Source organism: Polyodon spathula, chromosome 2 (assembly GCF_017654505.1).
Source record: "Polyodon spathula isolate WHYD16114869_AA chromosome 2, ASM1765450v1, whole genome shotgun sequence".
NCBI lineage: Eukaryota > Metazoa > Chordata > Actinopteri > Acipenseriformes > Polyodontidae > Polyodon > Polyodon spathula.
Genome location: NC_054535.1, coordinates 71,711,963 through 71,732,473, shown reverse-complemented (window position 1 = coordinate 71,732,473; position 20,511 = coordinate 71,711,963). Strand labels below are relative to the sequence as shown.

Genomic DNA, 20,511 nt, shown 5'->3' with positions numbered 1-20,511 from the left:
CAGGTGGCAGAACTTGTGAAAATAAAACCAGTGTGATATCATCAGCTTTAATGATCTGCAGGGATCTCTTCAGTTTAGTCAATTGTGAGTAAGATCATTCACAGGTGACAAGTAAAGCCAAAACATTTTATTTGCACACATTGCTTTAGACTTATTTAGACTAGGCAAGCCCTAGAGTGAGAGATCATTTTTACAAGGAACTTCCATAAAGGTCTTATCTTTGTTATCACACACCAAAGAACAGTCTATGTTTATTGGTTTGATATGCTCAATTTTGACCAGTGCCGGTGGTGTTTAAGTGAAAAGTGATTTATAAAATATATATTTAAAAATCTTGATTTCGACCCAGGGTTTTTTTTTTTTTTTAATAATGTTTATTTGATTATTTACACAGTATCTCTTCCTGGTTTTTCTGCAGTCCATCATTTTCATAACAGACCGAAATTCTCATGGACAAGAAATATCAGGATATATAGACTACGCCCACAGATTAAAACAGAAGAATTTGAACCATATTTCAATGGAAAAAAGAGACTTCTGCTGAGACCAACTGATCTAAGGTACTCTTATTGCATTAGTTATTTTGCTTTGCTTTGTGACATGTAATTCACTAAGACAGGCTAAAATCTTTTTATGGTACACTATATTTTCCAGTATACTTCTAACATAATAGTATTACATTCCTACATCGAAGAAATATATACTCAACAAACATTAATGGAATAACTTGTTTATTTTTCTCCAAATAGAGCCAGATTATGTAACATTTCTAACTACCACTGGATAATGTGTAGTGATTATAAATATTATGGTAAATATAGGTTAAGTGTTCTTTTAGAACCATATAATATAAAATTCTGAAATCATAAAACTTATTGTTTAGTCTGCAATGGAGATGCATAAAGTTTGTTAACCCTCATGTTTTCACAGTGCCTATAGAAAGTCTGCCCACCCTTTCAAAATGTTCACGTTTTGTTGACTTATAGCCTGGAATTAAAATGCATTAAATCTTTTTTTGTTTTTTCATTTATCTACACATACTACCCCACAACTTCCAAGTGAAAAAAATATTCTAGAAATTTGTAGAAAATTAATGAAAATTAAAAACTGAAATAGCTTGGTTGGATAAGTGTCTGCCCCCCTTGTAATATCAATCCTGAATTAGCTTAGGTGTAACCAATCACCTTCAAATCACACATCAAGTTAATTTTGTATAGGTTCCCTCTGCTGGTTAGTGCATTTCAAAGTAAAGACTCAGCAAGAGCACCAAGGTGCTTTCCAAAGAACTCTGGGGCAAAGTTATTGAAAGGCACAGATCAGGGGATGGGTATAAAAAAATATCAAAGGCCTTGAATATCCCTTGGAGCACAGTCAATATGATTATTAAGAGGTGGAAGGTATATTTGAAGTGTGCAAAAAACACTCAGGAGATTCTGTAGCCATGTGGCAAAAAGTTTTGTGGTCTAACGAAACTAAAATGGAACTTTTTGGCCTAAATGGAAAGCATTATGTTTGGCGCAAACCCAACACAGTGCATCACCCAAAGAACACCATCCCTACTGTGAATCATGGTGGTGGCAGCATCATGTTATGGGGATGTTTCTCATCAGCAGGGACTGTGGCACTTGTCAGGATAGAAGGGAAAATGAATGGAGCAAAGTACAGAGAAGTCCTTGAGGAAAACCTGCTGCCCTCTGCAAGAAAGCTGAAACTGGGACAGAAGTTCACCTTTCAGCATGACAACGACCCAAAGCACACAGCCAAAGCTACACTGGAGTGGCTAAGGAACAAAAAGGTAAATGTCCTTAGGTGGCCTAGTCAGAGCCCCGACCTAAATCCCATCGAAAATTTGTGGCATGACTTGAAGATTGCTGTCCATCAACGCTCCCCAAGGAACTTGACAGAGATTGAACAGTTTTATAAAGAAGAATGCTCAAATATTGTCAAATTTAGGTGTGCAAAGTTGGTAGAGACTCACAGCTGTAATTGCTGCCAAAGGTGCTTCCACCAAGTATTAACAGGGGGGTGCAGACTTATCCAATTATGATCTTTCAGTTGTGTATTTTTAATATATAATTTTTTTCTCAATAAAACCTTTTCCTCCTTAACAGTGTGGAGTATGATGTGTAGATAAGTGGGAAAAAATCCTCATTTAAATGCATGAAACTCTGAGGCACTGACACAACAAAATGTTAAAAAAAAGTTCAAGGGTGTGTAGACTTTCTATAGGCACTGTGCATGTATTTTTAAATATTGTGCTTCTGTACTGCTATTGCATTATTTATCCTCTTTGGAGCATTCATATGCTTTTAAATCAAACTTCCCAAACAATACGAAGTATAGACTTGTACATTGTTCACAGAGTATCATAGGACCGGTGGGACGCATACAGTGGAATTTAATGTAGATTTTCACAAGCAAACACAAAATTGAATACTGGTATGCAAAAGTGGAAAAGAAAGAAAGAAAATTATCCACAAAAGAAGAATACAAATCATTTGTCATCTCAAGACATTTTGGTCACTGTAAAACTGTTACTTGTGTATGGAATTTATATCGCTCGTATATAGAGTTTTAAATACAGAGAGGCAGAACTATACTCTCTAATTATGGTCTTATAAAATAGCATTTTAGAACTCACAGACGGTACACAGATATATGCCAGACTCACAAGTCTCATACCCCTTTCTCTCAAAATGCTGCTACTGAGCCGTCTCAAAGACATTTATTTTTTTTAATTCACATTCACACAGCATGTAATTGCGCAATCTGTGCTGGTATAATACCATCATAACCCTTTCACAGAGCCAAAGGGATCATGTGAGTACAACTTTCAAACCTGCCAGTCAACAAATCTTTTTCATGGCAACGGAAACCAAACAAAATCACAAAACAAGTAAATTCGGCTGTGTTTGGTTTGCTTTTAATTTTCCGTTATATTATACAAAGTAACAGTCTGTTAAATTTCAAACTGCAGGAGCTTCAGGCAAAATGAAGGTCGCATATTTTATTGCAAAAAAGGCTATACAATATATTTAAAAGAAAGAGAGTCCAGCTCATCAGGCAAAAGCAGAGAGCGAAATACAGTGGATGCTGGTATTTGCTATATATAAAGGATGCTCGTGTGAACAGTCCACTTGGGTAATGGAACGCCAACATGGGATGCATTTTGGAACCAAACACTCCCAAGATTTTCAGACAGTGAGTGGAAAAAACATTTCCGCATGGGAAGAGAAACAATTGTGTACCTTGCTGAACAACTGCATCTCATATACAGTCATGTGGGATGTTGACTTTCAATCCACGGCCACAATAGCGCTTAAAGTACTGACATAACATTTCACACAGGTAGTCAAGACAGTTCAATGCCGTCTCTGAACCACCTCACCTCACAAGGTGGTTCAGAGACAGCATAAAATATAATGGCTCTGTGACGATATAGGCAATTCACACAGACCAAAATGCTGCATCAGTCATAACTTGTGAAAGAGGTATCAGAATAATCTGTGCAAGCTTGTGACTGAGCAGAGGCCCTGCATAAGCAAAGAGTGTGTTTTGTGGCTGGCTCTGGTGTAAAGGACAGCATGAGGGGAGAATGGCATCTTTTAGACAGTGGTATGGTAATATGTTTAATTGTATCATTGTATTATTAGTTAATTAGAAAAGTGAGGAATGTGGCCAGGTGGCAATTTAATGATTGGTCAATCTCCCCAGGCCACATCCTATAAAAGACACAATGAAATGTTTGTGGGAGGGGAGCCTCAGAGTGAGTGAGTGAGTAAGAGGAGAAAATGGAAAGTAAAACAAAGTAAATAGAAAACACTGTGATAGCCGTAGCTTTTGTGTTTAATTGGTTGACCAGCCGTCCACCACTATGCCACAAAGCTATTGTTAACCCAAATCAAAAAGACTGTTTCCAACTCAAAATGTAATGCGGTCATCAAGCCTGTAAGGATTGAGTGATGACTGGTGCTAGTAGACCAAAATGCAAGAACCCTTGAGATGCTTCTTTAATGCACTGCAACTTTAAAGAACCTGCTTTACTAGGATTGTTTTTAATCCCTGTGCACTTGTAAATTTCAATTGGGCAAGCAGATGTAAGAGCTCCAATAAAGAAAACCAATGTTGCTTTTTTTAGTTTAGCAGATGGTTGCAAAAATCTTTATTAGCTGGTAAACCAAGGTGTGTATTTCTTTTTAACCAATGACTATTGGTGTATATGTATGTGTGTGTGTGTGTGTGTGTGTGTGTATATATATATATATATATATATATATATATATATATATTATATATAGATAACTGGTATGTATATAATTAAGCTGTTGAATACCACTTTAAAATCTGACTGGTTAAGTAGTACCAAGCTAATTCCGGAAAGTAACATTTTCATCTTGTAGCATTTATAAAAACAAGGAGTGTATAATTTAAACAGTGGTGGTTAAATGTCATTAACTTGAGTCCTAAGAAGTCACAGTCTTTTAGTTTAATTCTGGAGTATTTCCAAGTGTTGGAGTGGTTTAATTGTGTTCTATTATAGGCTGGGTATGTACTCTAAGATAGAGACCAGATAGCATGTCTTTGAAAGCATGTGTAGAAGTAATTTTTATATTTAATATATTTAGCCTTTGTGTATTTTCTCTGCTACTCTATAGTACTGTAGGAAAAATAAATTTCCCTCACTGGCAATTCAATGCTTATAAACAGTACCAATGGTCTTTCATTTCTTACTTTCAGTAAGTCTTATGACCTTTTTACACTTTTGGTTCTGACATTTCTATACAATTTTTAGTTTCTCCTGTTATCAGCATGTTTGGCCTTGATCTTCATGAAACCCAACAAAAATTTAGGACTCTCTGTTTTGTAAGGTGACGTATGCAAATTAATTTTGAGTAGGTCAGTAATCTTTTCATATTTCAGCAACAGTGACTTATAATTGTGGTTTCCTGTTAAGAGGCTGCAGATGCTGCCTCCCAAATACATATGTGTGATGGACAGACATGAAAGGGTAACGTAGCTCATTAATGCTCTGATTGTGATCACTTTGAAATATGGTATAGAAGGGTCCTCCTGAGGCTACGGGATAATGTATGCACTCCCTTATCATCAGTCATGCACCACTGTGAACATTTAATAGATCAAAGGCATTCATTGCTACATTAACACACCCAGAAATATTGTTTTCCTCAAGAGACATAAAGAACAAGCTGGCAAGTGCAGTAATCGTTTTGCTAACATTGAAGGCATATGCTGTATATAAGTGTATATTTTCAATATATACTACAATTCCGGTAATATGACATAATATCAGGATTAGTAAGACTATTTAATGATTGTAAATAATAACTGAAAAGTGTGTTTTATTGAAATGACCCTCTAGACACTGCCTTGTTGAATAGTTGGTTGTTCCGCTATTTAATTTGCAGCCAAAGGATTAAAGAGCTGCTCTTGCGCATTGAGACTGTTAAACTCCTTATCAAAAGCTAGGTCTACACTTACAGAATTCAACTTGGTTGAGCAACTAGTTACACACCAAGTTGTTAGCACTGTGGATACAGTTTATACCCGGTTGTGCATGGTAGGTGGTTGAAGTAGCAGGGACAAGACACGTACAAAATGCTAGGGCTTAATCTGTGAAACTAAACATCTACACAACAAATTGCACTTCCATTTAAGGCTTTATAAACACACACACATATATATATATATATATATATATATATATATATATATATATATATATATATATATATATATATATATATATATATATATATATATATTATAATGTGTGATTGATCTTGAGAAAACAACGTATTGCTAACACATTATGTGAACCAATTTCTACATCAAGAATGTTTACAAGATGTTTGTTATTTTGTGGGTAAATATGAAATACTTTTCACAGCATTTCTGATGTATTTTTGTTTTACTTATTTTTTGCCAAATCTCTGCACCTGTGTGTCAAAAAGTCAGCCACTGCTGAACAAATATTTACACTGCTGTACCTTTTTATTGATTTTAAAAATAACTATTTCCAGCGCTTATCCGTGTTATATTAACACTGGTAAGCAGTTTTATTTTTATTTTTGTAAACCAACTTCATTTAATTACTTTTATGTATTTGTTTATTCCTTGGGACACCTGGAGAGCCCTTTTTCAAATCCAACTCTTGAGTGCAAATAGCAAAACAAATTAAAAGGGGAAATGCTGTTATTGCTTGAAAAGTTTTGGAGGTAATCTAAGAATTACATAATTAACTTAGGGTAGACTTGATTGCCTTATGCATCAATTAACCAGTGGATGTTTTTTTATGTTGAGAAAGGATATTAGTCACTGGAGGAGGTTACATACAGGCAGAGTGCTGGACTGAGCCTTCTTATAACCTGAGATTATTATACAGATGAGTTGCCATTTGTAGCCTTTATATACTTACTTGCATGAAAAACCCAGGATGGGAGAATTTAAGTTTCCGGTCAGTAATCCATGATATAGAAACAATAGTCAATCATGTTTGAAAATGTTAGACCACGTTATGCTTTAATCAGGCATCTAAAACAACTTTTCGTGCATTTCCCATCTGTGGCTATATGTTCCTTTTTTCTGACTATATTATATTAATTGCATGTGTGGCCTGTTAAAGTCATCAATTAAATTAGACAATCGCTAATATGTCTATTTTGACAATGGTCCAGATTTTCAGTTAAAGTGGTTTGATTTAATATGCACAACAAATCAGAATAACAGAAGCAATGGGGTGTTCTAATAAATGTGCACATTACTGGAAGAATTAGAGTATTGTTAAAGTATATAAGCAAATGTAATCAAAATTGGTCATTTCTAGCTAGAAAATGGCATAGAGAAAGACAGTTGGACTAATAGGCACACTGCCTCCATATACTCCTAGATTCAATAACGTGTTAAAACAAATGTTTACCCAGGACCCTGCTCTAAAACCTCAAAGACATTGATCATAAAGAACAAAACCCATTATTGTATGAATTTTGGGAAAAAATGAGACTGTTCGCTATTTCTAATTCGCATAATTCACAATTTCTTGTTTTCAGTCTTACCTCATCATTCCTTCAAATCTCTGTTCTCATCCAGCTTCCTTCATAGCAATCCACATGTACTTTTAAGTAATGTGAGTTCTATTTAAAGTGTCATTACAAAGTGCATCTGTTTAAATTGTCCTGATCCTGCTGTCTTCTGTAGGAATCACACATAAGTTTCATCCTTTTTGTAGCGAAAAAAATTAAGCTGACAAATGGTTTTTATGTTTGTACATTTTTTATTTATGTACAAGAAAGGTATACCTCCAATACAATCATATCAGGATGCATTTCAAACTGACTTTGGACAAGGCCTCAGCACAGCTGAGTGCAGGATATGTTTGTTCAGAAAGCACGGATATCCATGGAGTCAATTCGAAAGATATGAATACTTTTCAATTTTTGATATTTATACCTTTGTAATCAATTGTTGACTCCCCTTCAGCCCGATTGGTTTCTGTCCAATAACCGAGGTAGTCGTTCTCTAATTACACATTGCAACCTACCACATACTTCCTCTGTGGGAAAGGGGGCGGTGCTGTCTGACCTTATGGTCAGCTATATTCAGCAGGGTGCATCCATCTTGTATTTTAAAATCCCCCCGTTCGTCCGTCACAGGGTCAGCAGTCAAACATAATGACTAAAAACAACTTAACTATGAAAGACACACACATACACATAATGTAAAACTGAATTAATAACATAATTAGTACCTCATGCAGAATGCCATTACTACAGTCCACCCTTTTTTGTACTGAATTGTACAATTACAATCAAGTATAACCAAAATACTATTATTTTATTAGTTATTCCTGAGTTTAATAAAGCTATTGAGCAACATTATGCTCTGTAACGAGTCAAAAACTTTTTATCCAAGAATTAATGAGGTCGCTATGGCATTCTTAATAATTGGTCATTGGTCACCATTGAAAATCAGAATCAGGATTCTCACTTGCTTTGCAATCTGAGCTTCACTAATCTTTTCATTGAAAGTGGGCTACCGCTCCATCGGGTTGCGCTTCACTAAGTGCTTTTTTCAATCAGATTTCTGCTGACCCTTTATTGGCAGTGAACCTCTCTAGATCTCTCACTCGTGCAATATTTTTATTTTGTCTGCCATTCGATAAGTGACACTCTTTAATGTTGTGACCACAGCACTGCTTGATCACTACAGCATTGGATTAAGTCCATCAAATGATATCGACATGTAAAACATATAGTTAATAACATAATTAATACCTCATGCAGAAAGCCATTACTACATTTTCAATTCAGAAGTTTGTGTGGTTGCATGTGATGTTATGCAGTAGACATGCCATTCAAAACTATGTTATTAATGCCATTTAAAAAAAAATAACATAAATGCCCAAACTTTTCAGACTGCCTGTGGGTGGCATTCACAAGTATGCATCTATTAGGGCTTTTAATCAATTAAAGATGAATCAATTCATCGCACAATTTAACTTTAAACAGTTCATTGCTTTGTTAAACAAGTCATCAAATCTTTAAATTAAAGACAGTAAAGTACACACTAAATGCGAAAACTAAAACACCTTTATAAACATGTACTGAAGCAGCTGTACATGTTTTGTCCTGGTATTTTTTATATTATTATTTTACTTAATATATTGAAGAGACTCTTACTGCACTACAATTCCATATCAGACAGGAATGTGGTGCAGAAAGCTTTGAGATTAATCAGACAAGCATAAAGGGGAGAATTTCCTCTTGTTTGTACATTTTCCTATGTTCTTATAAGATATGTGATTAATTAGTTAATCTATTATCCATATGCTCTGACTAACTGGTTTTAAAAAGCATCAAGAAAAAAACCCTTAATTTCTGTTTTATGTAACCTACACAGATTCTGAAAACAATACAGCGCAGGTTTGCGTCCTGGCTGTGTGAAGCCAGTCTTCACTGGGGACTCCAAAGGGAGTGTCATATTGGCCCAGGCGCTCCCGCTGTTTAGGGAGATAAAATTGAGACTGTTTCTCCTCAGCAAACCCTGCTGGCCAGGTGCTCAGTGAGCTCAGAGCAGACACCTGCAGGGCTGGCCTTTGTGATCCAGAGGTCAGTAACTGGCTGTCATCCGCTCTCAAGTTCCGGGGTGAAAAAGGAAGCTGGCTTGGTCGTGGGAGTGGAGGACACCCACTGAATGTTCCCGTCTCCTGAGCCACGTGGGCATTCCAAACTGGGAGAAAATCAGGGGAAAAATTATAATTGGACACATTAATTAAAAAAAAAAATTATAATATATATATATATATATATATATGAATAATAACAATAAATAAATATAACTTTCTATTCACACTGCCTATATAATTCATATTCATCACATTCTGAAAAAATGTGATTGTAAATTGAGTGAGTGGCTATGTATGTGGATAGGGTAAACTCGACTCTCTCGGATCACTGTTAATTACACTACAGTCCTCTTCATTCATATAGTATAAAGTCATGTCTGTCATCATTTGAGTACTAGGGGTTTCAGACACCCTGAACCTGAACCCCCTGAAATGCTGTTTTTTTCAGCTGATTTAGTACAAGTGAGTAATCAAGATCCATTGTTACAGTTGCTATAACTACACATGCCTTATTTGTTTTGGCCCAAGTTAAAACCAGCTACAGCCAGGTCTTAAATTGGTGGATATTAATTAGTGGTTAGTTTGCACAAGCAGAACAGAAATAAATCTGCAATTTGCAATTAATTAAAATGTCCATGCACACCGAACCCCCCCCCCCCCAGTTCACACCGCAAAAATAAGTGTAAAAAAACTAAGGCTAAATTTGTATTGTGTTTGAACTACACAATAGCTACATTACATCAGCAAGCCATGGGCAAACAGAACGCAAGAATTGTATTACTGCAAAAAAAAAATTATATATATATATATATAAAGATGTCTATTACTAGCCTCCCGTGAAGCACTTTTCTTACAGGGTTGTGTGATAACCTGTCTAAGAAACACTAAGAAGTTACTCACTATGCTAAATAATTTTTTTGGCAAGTTTTAAAACAGTTTAATTGTTCATGCAAATACATTCATGTTGAGCACACATTTTTAAAGTTTTTTTTTTTTTTTTTTTTTTTTTTTTCCCCCCTCAGGATAAAACTAACATTAATCATTTTGACAGACGTAGATGTTGATGTGCTTAGCAAACTGCTATGTTAGTATTTTTGGAGTTTTAGGTGTGAAAAACAATGGGCCACAACAGGATTTAAAGTAACTTTTGCTTTACACTGTAATAAAAGTACTGCACTTCACACTGTCCCAGTACACACACCACACCTTACAGGTAAACCTCATCATCGCCTTACCCCTTTACATTGAGTCACAGACATTTTTTGCCCATCTCTTGTAACTTGTTGCATAAGTATGACATATCTGGCATGCTTTTTTTTTTAAGTAACAATCTGTGGTTTACCATGGCACAAAAGTGGTCTAGCATGGATATTTTCTATGGTGCATGTTGGTTTGGTATGTATGTAAGTATTGACGAGAAGCAGTCCAGTCTTGGCTGCATGATAATCTATTGTGTTTTTGTTGGAATTTTTGAATCACAAACTGTTTTCAGTATTTCTGTAACTTTCCTTGAAATTGATTAGCCCAGTTTGCAAATACATGTAAAACTCATTGCAAATACATTAAATACAGGCATAATACATTAAATACAAGGATGGGATATGAATTGTAAAAATTGTGGATGCATGTGTCATGTAAAATCATACGAATAAGATTTAGCAAAAAACCTGAAATAACAATTTAGACAACAGCTAATAACAGATAGCAGGCTTGAAGAGTATTGAAAGCAAAGGAGAACAAGTGGGTCTTGAGAGTTGATTTGAAGCGACACGCACCGAAGCTGGGAGAAAGTTCCAGAGTTGGGGCCATGAAATTAAAAGAGCGCTCCCCGAGTGTGGTGCACTTTTGCCTGGGTATAACAAGCAAGCCTGAGTCAGAGGACCTCAGCTTGCGTGTCGGGACATAACGGGTCAGCAGGTTGGAGAGATACTCTGAACCTATGTGATGAAGAGCCTTGTAGACCATCAGGAGAAATGTGAAAGTAATCCTGAACTGTACACTTGAGTTTTCACATAAACCAAACAAGATGACATAAGCCACATTTCTAGTACTATAATTGGACAAATGTGTACTGCTTTTGAAAACATTCACATTTATTTAAAAAATGTATTTAACTTTCACTGGCATTATATACATGTAGTACATGGGGTTTGATTGAAACACTTGAAACACCTGCCAACACCTCACATAATGGATATCTTAAATAGCCTTTTTAGCAATTTAAACCCAAGGTATTGAATTCAGGGCTTTAGCATGAGACAAGGAAACTCAACTAACACACAGATTTCCTTTCTGCTTTATCCATGGTAGTCAGAACAAATTAACACATCTGACAAAAGTATAACACTCAAACTACAGCATTTTATACTTTAAGACATCAAATGCCTCTGGTCTGGCAAGGAAGCTTTAGAGCAAATTATCAATGTACATTGTTTTCATTTCAACGTACAAAATAAAATAAAAAACATGTGCAACCACTCAGCCTGGTTTAGATGCCCCTTATGTACATATACTGAATTTATTTCAATGTGCATGCACTGTAACACAAGCCTTGCCAAAAACATAGCCATGTAAATCCTACAGTCTTTAGGGTTTGCAATGTACATAATGTACAGTGTTTGCTGTCTGCCTTGCAAGTTCTTCGTTCATATCTAACAGAACTAATGAGTGAGCAGCTTTGATTTCTGTTGCAGCATTGCCAAAGACATCTATTTTTCCTGCAATTTCTGATTTTACATCTTAATCTATATGTTATCAAAGTAGCATTATATTAATTGCATTATATTCAGAATTGTATGTTGCATGCTTGTAAAGCACTTTAAGAAACACTTTAATCAAACAATATACAAGTGCAGTTTTTAGCATGGCACAGCAGGAACACAAACATGCTATGTGTGTGGCAGTCAAAGGGTTAAGCCTTTCCTCAACTTGAGTTAGTTTGAGACATTGTAATACCACCAACTGTAAATCTAGCTTTGTCAACCCTGGTTTTAAAGTCTTGGCGGATTTTCAACTTCTCACTTAAAACTATATTACATTACTGTTTTTGTCCCTTTGACACTAAACTTCCAACATATCAATGCTATTAAACCTTGTTATTTCACAACATATGTGAATAGAAGTAAGTGAAATAGGAAAGGGGGATCAAATCTGATAGAATCAATTCTTTTCTCATTTATTTTGGATTGTATAAACCTTGGAAATTAACTTTCAAATTACCACAAGCTTTCAGCTTTTCTTGGCATGTCTAAAATCCAATGTACTTGAAATCCAAAATGAAAACAGGTATAGCAAGCTACTGTCACAATATTTCATGTTTAATTAAGTGTGCTAGGAACGCTTTTTATTTAAGGTCGAACGGCATTGTATTTTCTGAGATATTGAAAGAATATAAAAAAATACTGTGGAAGAGGATTTTGTAATTCTATATACCAGTAACCTCTGTTTAAAAAGTATACCATTCCCTGTGTACTTTACCTACAAAAGGTAGGAGCTAGTATAAAATATGTGTGTGATAATCTTAAAATAAGTAATTTATGTGATACATCTCAATTAAATTAAGTCATTATGTCATCGCATCTACCATAAAGTCACATTGTTTAATTTGACTAGAAGAGGCTTCCTTAGAATATTTTTTTCTCTTGATGTAACCAGCTAAAAGTAAACATTTTCAAACATTTTCCCCTAAGTTGCTCAAATCAAGAGCTTTTGTTGCTTGAACTTTGCACACATATTTTTCTATTGCTGGAAAGGCCAACACATGTTGTATTTCTAGGTTTCTCTGTAGGTGGTCAGAATGTGATTATTGTATATATATATATATATATATATATATATATATATATATATATATATATATATATATATATATATATATATTTATGATATATTATATAAAAGGTTATTAATAACTGTTTGAGAAGACAGAGGGAGAAAGCTTTTAAAATAGGACGTTTCGGACAAAGCTCTTCTTCAGCTTCTTTCTACTGTAAACCGGACTCACTCTCCGTGGTTTGTTTGCCTCTTTAAAATTAGACCCACAACACAGAAACTTGAGTTTTCACACAATTTTTAACAATACAAAATTAATAAACCACCAAAAACTAGCTCTTTTCGAGCACAACTAAACACAAACTGGAACCTAAACTAATAACCGGACAGGCAAGCTGTTTAAGGACTGCGCTCACAGATCTCAACACCATTTTTTGTGTTTTACACAAATGATATGTAATATAAACTACAGTAATTGCTGTAATAATTCTATTACGCATATATTGTGCACTACAGCCTGTTGCTCGATACGTCCCACTGCGGCCGTATGCCCCGTGTGAAGCCATCGGCTCAAGTCGCTCCTTCCCAGGGATCCAGCAACATAAATAAGATGACTTTGTTCTCTCCCCCCCAGGCTGCACAGCTCCAGCTGGAGCTTATTTTATTTCTTGCTTTTGCTTTATAGCACTTGTGGCAGGACAGCTGAGTGGGGACGTCCCCAGACCAGGAAGAGGGCCCTGGCATACTATGGTGACAGGATGAAAAGTTGAAGCCAGTCCAAAGTATTTTTTGTTTGCTTTGGAGGCGAAGTGCCATGGTTGAGGCTTGTCTAAGCAGCGGATGTCCAACTGGGTAGCAGACAAGGACACGACTGCCTATGAGCTGGCTAATTTGCCTCCTCCAGAAAATCTCACTGCCCATTGCACCAGGTGCATGGCAACTTTGTGAGTTTTATTCCAGGGTGCATCTGTCAAAGACATATGCAATGCAGTGGTGCGGGCTACTCCCCATACCTTTACTACGTTCTACAGACTGAATGTGGTGGATCCTCAAAACCATTTCCATACCAGATCTGTGAGCGCAATCCTTTATACCTCGGGGGCGGAGTCATGACTGCATCACAGGCTCGGTGAGCAACTTTGGGATACAATTTTCAGAATTCAAGTCTTTTAGGTGGTAAATATCCATTTGGTAATGGTTACATTTCTATTTCAGGGAACCAGGGTTATGATAATAACTTAAGGTTATGCACATTACCATTTTTTATAGTTTCTATAACTGGGAAATGCAAGTTTCTACATCAAACCCCAGCCCAAACTACCAGTTCATTGCTGAGAATTCATCTGGACTGCTTTTCAAGAAAGCGAGACAGGAAATTACTAAATGTGGATCCAAAGGTAAAACAAATGTTCTTAATGTGCTACAGTTGCCACGACTGATGTTTTTCCTTCACAGAAGCATGTTTCACTTGAGGATTACTGCATAATCTGTTTTTTTTTTTTTTTTTGTACAAATGAAAACAAATATTGAGAACACCTGTTTGTTCCCATTGCTCATCCTTGTTCCTATTACTTTGTGGTCAGGATTTCCCAGCCCTTGTTGTTTATTTCTGCATTTCTATCCCTGTGTTTCAAAATCTATAATTCTGTATTTATTTACATGCTTATTATTGCAGTAGACATTTCCCTTTTCAGCCACTTCTATAAATGTAATTTCTGAGGCGAGGTGAATTTATAAATGAACACCTTCTTCAACTGTTACAACTGTGAGTTTCAACTACAAACCACTTGTGGGCTGGTTGAAAACTATATAACTTCAGAGATTCAGCTTTTAGAAGTGGTTGAAAAAAGGCGTTTTTGCTTTTTGATAGTACAAGCCTAATAAATTATCTAAGCAGAAACAGATATAGAGAAATACAGAATGATAGAGAACACACATAACAGAATATTAAAGAGATAATATGTTACTGGAAAATCTTCTGAAAAAGTGGACGATATAAAACAATATATGGCAGTTCTGTACCCGTACTATAAGCAGTTATGGTACTCAGTTGTTCTAAATGAATCCTGTGCTAACAAAAATGTATTTCGCTTGTGTTGTTTTTTTAAATAGAGCTGTACACTGAATGTGGTAAACACACCCGTACCATGTTTCATATTAAAAACAAAGGGAATGAGGCCAGGCAGTAAATTGGCTGGTTGGTACAGACCAGCTCTCATGCTGGTGGTTCCTTTGATGTAACTGCCATTGAACAGGGTTGCACAGGAAGAGCAACCATAGAAATGATTAAATATACACGCAATGTTTTTAAATACATCACAGAAAGTAATATGACACTTGTATTTGTTATAATATTTCTTTGAAGGTAGGGAGAATAGAAATGTTGGCATACAGGTAAAGATATAATAAAATCAGCTGGAGTTGCTTTTTTAAGTGGTGAAGATGACTCTATGCTTTAGCCCCAGAGTAAAACTACCAGTCCAAACATAGAGAGAGAGTGGGGTTTAGTCCTTAGAAAATGTGTATGCTCGAGAGCAACTTTACTATAACACTAATTCTTATTCTATAATGCCCTATGGGCAATAAGTAATTGTGGGCAGATCAATAAGCATAAGGAAGTTTAAAATGTGTGTTGTGGGCAGATGTAACAGTGAACTAGAGCTAATTTTAAAACCATGGTTTTGGGTGGCTGATGGGGCGGGTCGAGGAGATGGAAGCTAAGTTTTTTCCAGTTGATTTATTCCGTGTTTAAAAGGCATGTCATATGCAAACAGGCTTAAAGAATTGAATCTATTCAGTCTTCAACAAAGAAGACTATGTGGCAATCTGATTTAAGCATTCAGAATTCTAAAAAGTATTGACAATGTTGACTTTTTCAACCTGAAAAAAGAAACAAGGACCAGGGGTCACAAATGGAGATTAGATAAATGGACATTCAGAACAGAAAATAGGAGGTACTTTTTTACATAGAGAATTGTGGGAGTCTGGAACCAACTCTGGAACCATTGTTGTTGAAGCTGACACCATGGGATCCTTCAAGAAATTGCTTGTTGAGACTCTGGGATCAATAAGTTACTAACAATCAAATGAGCAAGATGGGCCAAATGGCCTAATCTCGTTTGTAAACTTATGTTCTTATATATTTTATATATTTTGGGATTGCTCTAAGATACAGCCATCCTGGATTCAAATCCAGCAAATAATACAGAAAATTAATCAAATCCCTATTCCTCTGGACCCCCTATATTTGCTGCTCAGCCTTGCCCCTCCTAATACTCTAAACTTAAGCGCTAATAAACTGATTGGTTACCTTTTGGCTGCAGCAAGAAAATGCATAACAAAATGCTGGAATTCTGACCAGGTTCCCTCAACAGCCATGTGGCTGGGACTTTGTGGGGAATTAGTCGATATGGAGAAAATTACAGACACTACAAAATTGACAAATATATATATATATATATATATATATATATATATATATATATATATATATATATATATATATATATATATCTGTCAGTGCATTCACTGTTTGCTGTAACACACAGGAATACAACTCATAAATATTCTATTCCACATTACTGCAGTACTGTCTTCCTGACACATTATTAAAGCCCATCTTGTTAGAAAGTGGACATGCATGTTGCATTTATGCAACAGATTAGCTAATTATCCAAAAAAATAGTGATTGCTTAACTTTTGTTTCTTCTCTTAGGTGTCCCCAGGTGATAATTCTACACAGACACCTGTACAAACATCCCTCTACATCCAAGCTGTGATCTATGAGCACATCACCAGAAGGAAGATCTAACTAAAACACAGCTAAAATATGTAGCAATACTTTTTTTTATTAAGTCATTGCTGGGCATGAAATAAAAAAAATATATATATTTTTTTTTTTTTTTTTTTAATGAAAAACCCTCACTGTCGTTTGTTTGCTTGTACTGCAGCCTTTTACTTGCATGCAGTATTGATTCCATTACGCACAACATCTGGATTTGTAAAATAAATAAACAGTGAACCAATTCAAATATGGGAAGCACCAAGAGGTGAGACATTGTGTACATGCCTGCTTGACTGTTTCAATGTACATACATGTTTTAGCTGTGACTTGTTTCTGTTTGAATGCAGCAGTGGGGAAATCACAATCTTTTTTTTGTTCCTAAAAGAGAATCTATGAAACATCTGCAAAAATAGTTAACTATTCAAAGGGAAAATAAATGCAACCATATGGAAATTGCAAGTTGCATGTCATTTTCCCCTAACTTGAGATATTTATCTCATCGCACACGATTACCGTAGTGAAAAGTGGTCTGAGCTCTGTCTATAGTACATATTTGCATTAAAATATCACTGAAGACAGTACATCAGGGAGGTTTTACAATGCATCTCATACTGCATTGTTTAATATAGTTGTAATATGTTTCAGCGAGGATTTCCCTCTATGTGTAACATGGTATGTGCGTGACTGGGCTAGATTCATTATTGTGTCTGATGCTCAGTTTAGTATTATAATAGCTCCCCACATAGCCCAGAATCAGTTGGTGACTGAAAGTAACCCCTCCACACGCTGTTAATTGTTTTTATTCCCTGTAGCAAGCTGTCTGAGTTTATTTGGATTCCCAGAAGAAGTGATTTAGGAAGCAGTAACCTGCTCCGGGACCTGCACTGTGCAATGTTTCACTTTGAAATGTTTGTTCTGTTTACATAAACAAATGAAGGGCGTAAGGACTTGGAGAGATGGCGGGTACTTTAATGTCACCCCCCAGGCTGCAGGAGTTTCAGCTGGACTACAAGAATGATTCCTTTTTTACAAAGTAAAAAGAAAGGGAAGTTGTGTTAAAGCAATCCTTGCATTCACAGATGCAAGGCTACTTCACTTCAAAGGCTGAACTTTATACTAATTAACTCCAACAGTTAATTAGCTTTTCCACCCTGTTTATAAATAAATTACTTTGTAGAACTTTTATAACCATTTTCAGGCGTAATTATGTTACGGTACAACAGATATAGTTTAGTTGGAAAAACACATCAAAAACAAGTATGTGTTTCATAAAGTCGGTTTGACCAAAATCATTATAATATTTAAAACCTTTCTCTTTGGCTGTTTTGGCATTCCCTGTCCTGTGAGCCACATTCTTCTCATTGAAAAAGGCTGGAGTTGAACCTGCGTTTTTGTTACTACACTCTACCCCTATGTACAGAGGCAGTGCCAGTGTCAGTATACAGTATAATGATGAATCAGTAATGGATGGTAATTCTATATGCAGCCTTTTATTACATCTGAGTTCCCAGCTTGTTTACTCTAAAAAAAAATGACACATAAGCGAGACACAAAGAACAAAGACATCAAGAGGCATAGTATGACAGGAGTGCTTTGTGATTTCAACCTTCTGATTCTTAATCCACCGCTGAAATCATCAGACCACATTTCCTTTCCATGTTAATTTAAATCTCAGTTGTGCTAACATGCACACAGTGTAAAACTAAATGATAGCGAACATACTGCCCAACCAGATCCCACTTCAATAGATAAGAACCAATGCAATAGTGTTCATGAAACAGATGGGTTCTACTGCGTCTTTTCATATTGCATTTATTTACTTACAAAAGGCTGTCTTGTTATCAAGTCAAACATTTCACCAAATCACAACTAAAACCTCAGAGGTGGGAGGTCATTTTGGTTTTCATCCACATTAAAAATTGTTTACATCTCCATGTTTTTCTGGCCCCAATCCTCTTATGTGGTCTGATACCAAAACTGTAACTGACCACCTTTTTTTTCTGTCAGGGTTGTTTATGTTCTGATTATTCAAATACCTACAAATTGAGGAGCAGATGTTTGAAATTGGATCTGTTTCCCTTCTTGACTTGAAAAACATTAACAAAAAATTATCTATATTGTTATTTATCATTAAAACACCTCTTAGTTTGATATATGTAGCTATCAGTGATAATGAAATAAAACACAATACCAGATACACATTAACAATATACATTAGTATATATATATATATATATATATATATATATATATCTATATATATACTATATATATATATATATATATATTATCTCATATAAACTCAGTATTTGAGTGATAACACACTTAAAAGTGGTCTAATCTAATCATCAAAAGAATTGTGAAACTATCAGATCACACGTCCTTCCCATGTTAAATCTTAAAATGTGTGACCCGTCAATGCAGTAACCAGTCTTTAATGGTGTTAATGAAATGTGCATTGTGGATTTGATGAACACATGAGAATATTAGAAGAGAGAGGACTGCACATCTCGAGTAACATCTGGTAGGACAGCTCCCTAAGCAATATCTGAAACATAACATTCAGATATTCTTTGCGATCAAATGTTCAAGGGGGGGAAATAATTATTTCCTCATGAGCGCCCTTGAAAGGGAAATACTGAAAGAGCATATTTAAACTCTTTATATGGGACGTATTTAGTGTGTAAGGGATGCGATGCTGCATCCGGATCAGGCTGCGATGTGCAGGATGTGTCTGCTTCAGTCAATTGAACACTGTAGAATAGAAATGAGATCCGTTAATGCCCTGAATAAGCGACTTTATTCAGTGCCGCATCACAAACACAGCGCTTTGCTGGAGCACACTGCATGAATCGTGTTGTACCGCTGTACTTATTAAAAACTTGCTGCAAAATGAGTCGCTCAACAGCTCACGGACGATTCGTGAAATAAAACAGTTTCCGGCTATGTTGTTTACTTTTAGGGTTTGATGTATGATTAGCTACAGCTAGGGAAGTAAAAAAATAAAAGAGAGAATAAGATTGTGCTATACTCATCGTTCAGAGACAATGCGTTGCCAGTCCAGTTTATGTCCCGGAGTTACTGGACATACTGTACTTAACCTTTATTCGACTGCACTTTACAAAATATGACTCAGGTAAGCTTTTGAGACCAACATACTGCACAACAGTAGCAAGGTAGACAGATCCAGTGGAATGCCAGAGAAGGATGACGATGATGGGTTAGAAACAAGTGCTCTGCATCTGTCTGTACAACTTAATGTTAAAAAAAAAAAACTGACATTAACAAGAATGGTGATACTGCTCGTAAATTGATCATTCGAATACTAGACTGGGTAGACTACATCTGGGAGTAAAATTATTATTTTTTTTTTTTTTTTTCAATTGTGATGTGTTCATCATAAGTGATTCTTATGCGCCAATGTGTAAATTCCCATCTTTGAAAAGGAAAAACCTGTTAAAGTTACATAACTAATTTCGAAAGATGCTTTTGTACCTGTAAAAATGGAATGATTTACACTTGGAGAAAAAAAAAAAAAGCTTTGAAGTCAGCCCTAATATATCTCTTTATTTATATACTGTAGACTGCTGCAATGTTTGTGGACTCAACCTGACAAAGCCAACTGTGCAGTGCATCTTGGTAAATCTCATGAGCTTGCATTGTATGAAAACTTTCCTTGAACCAACAATAATGCCATAATAAGTCGACTAATTTTGGAATGGTTCAAGACTTCAGCTTCCGGGGCATTCTAGAATGGTATCAAGTTGATTATCAAGTTGCATATTAAACTTGGAGAGTTTTTACTCACAGACTC

The 20,511-nt window shown here is 35.7% G+C and overlaps 1 pseudogene; it reads left to right on the top strand.

Annotated features, from left to right (window-relative positions):
• The window catches only part of LOC121326926, a 169,180-nt pseudogene extending 152,084 nt beyond the window's left edge, over positions 1-17,096 (top strand).
• Positions 17,097-20,511: the final 3,415 nt, after the last annotated feature.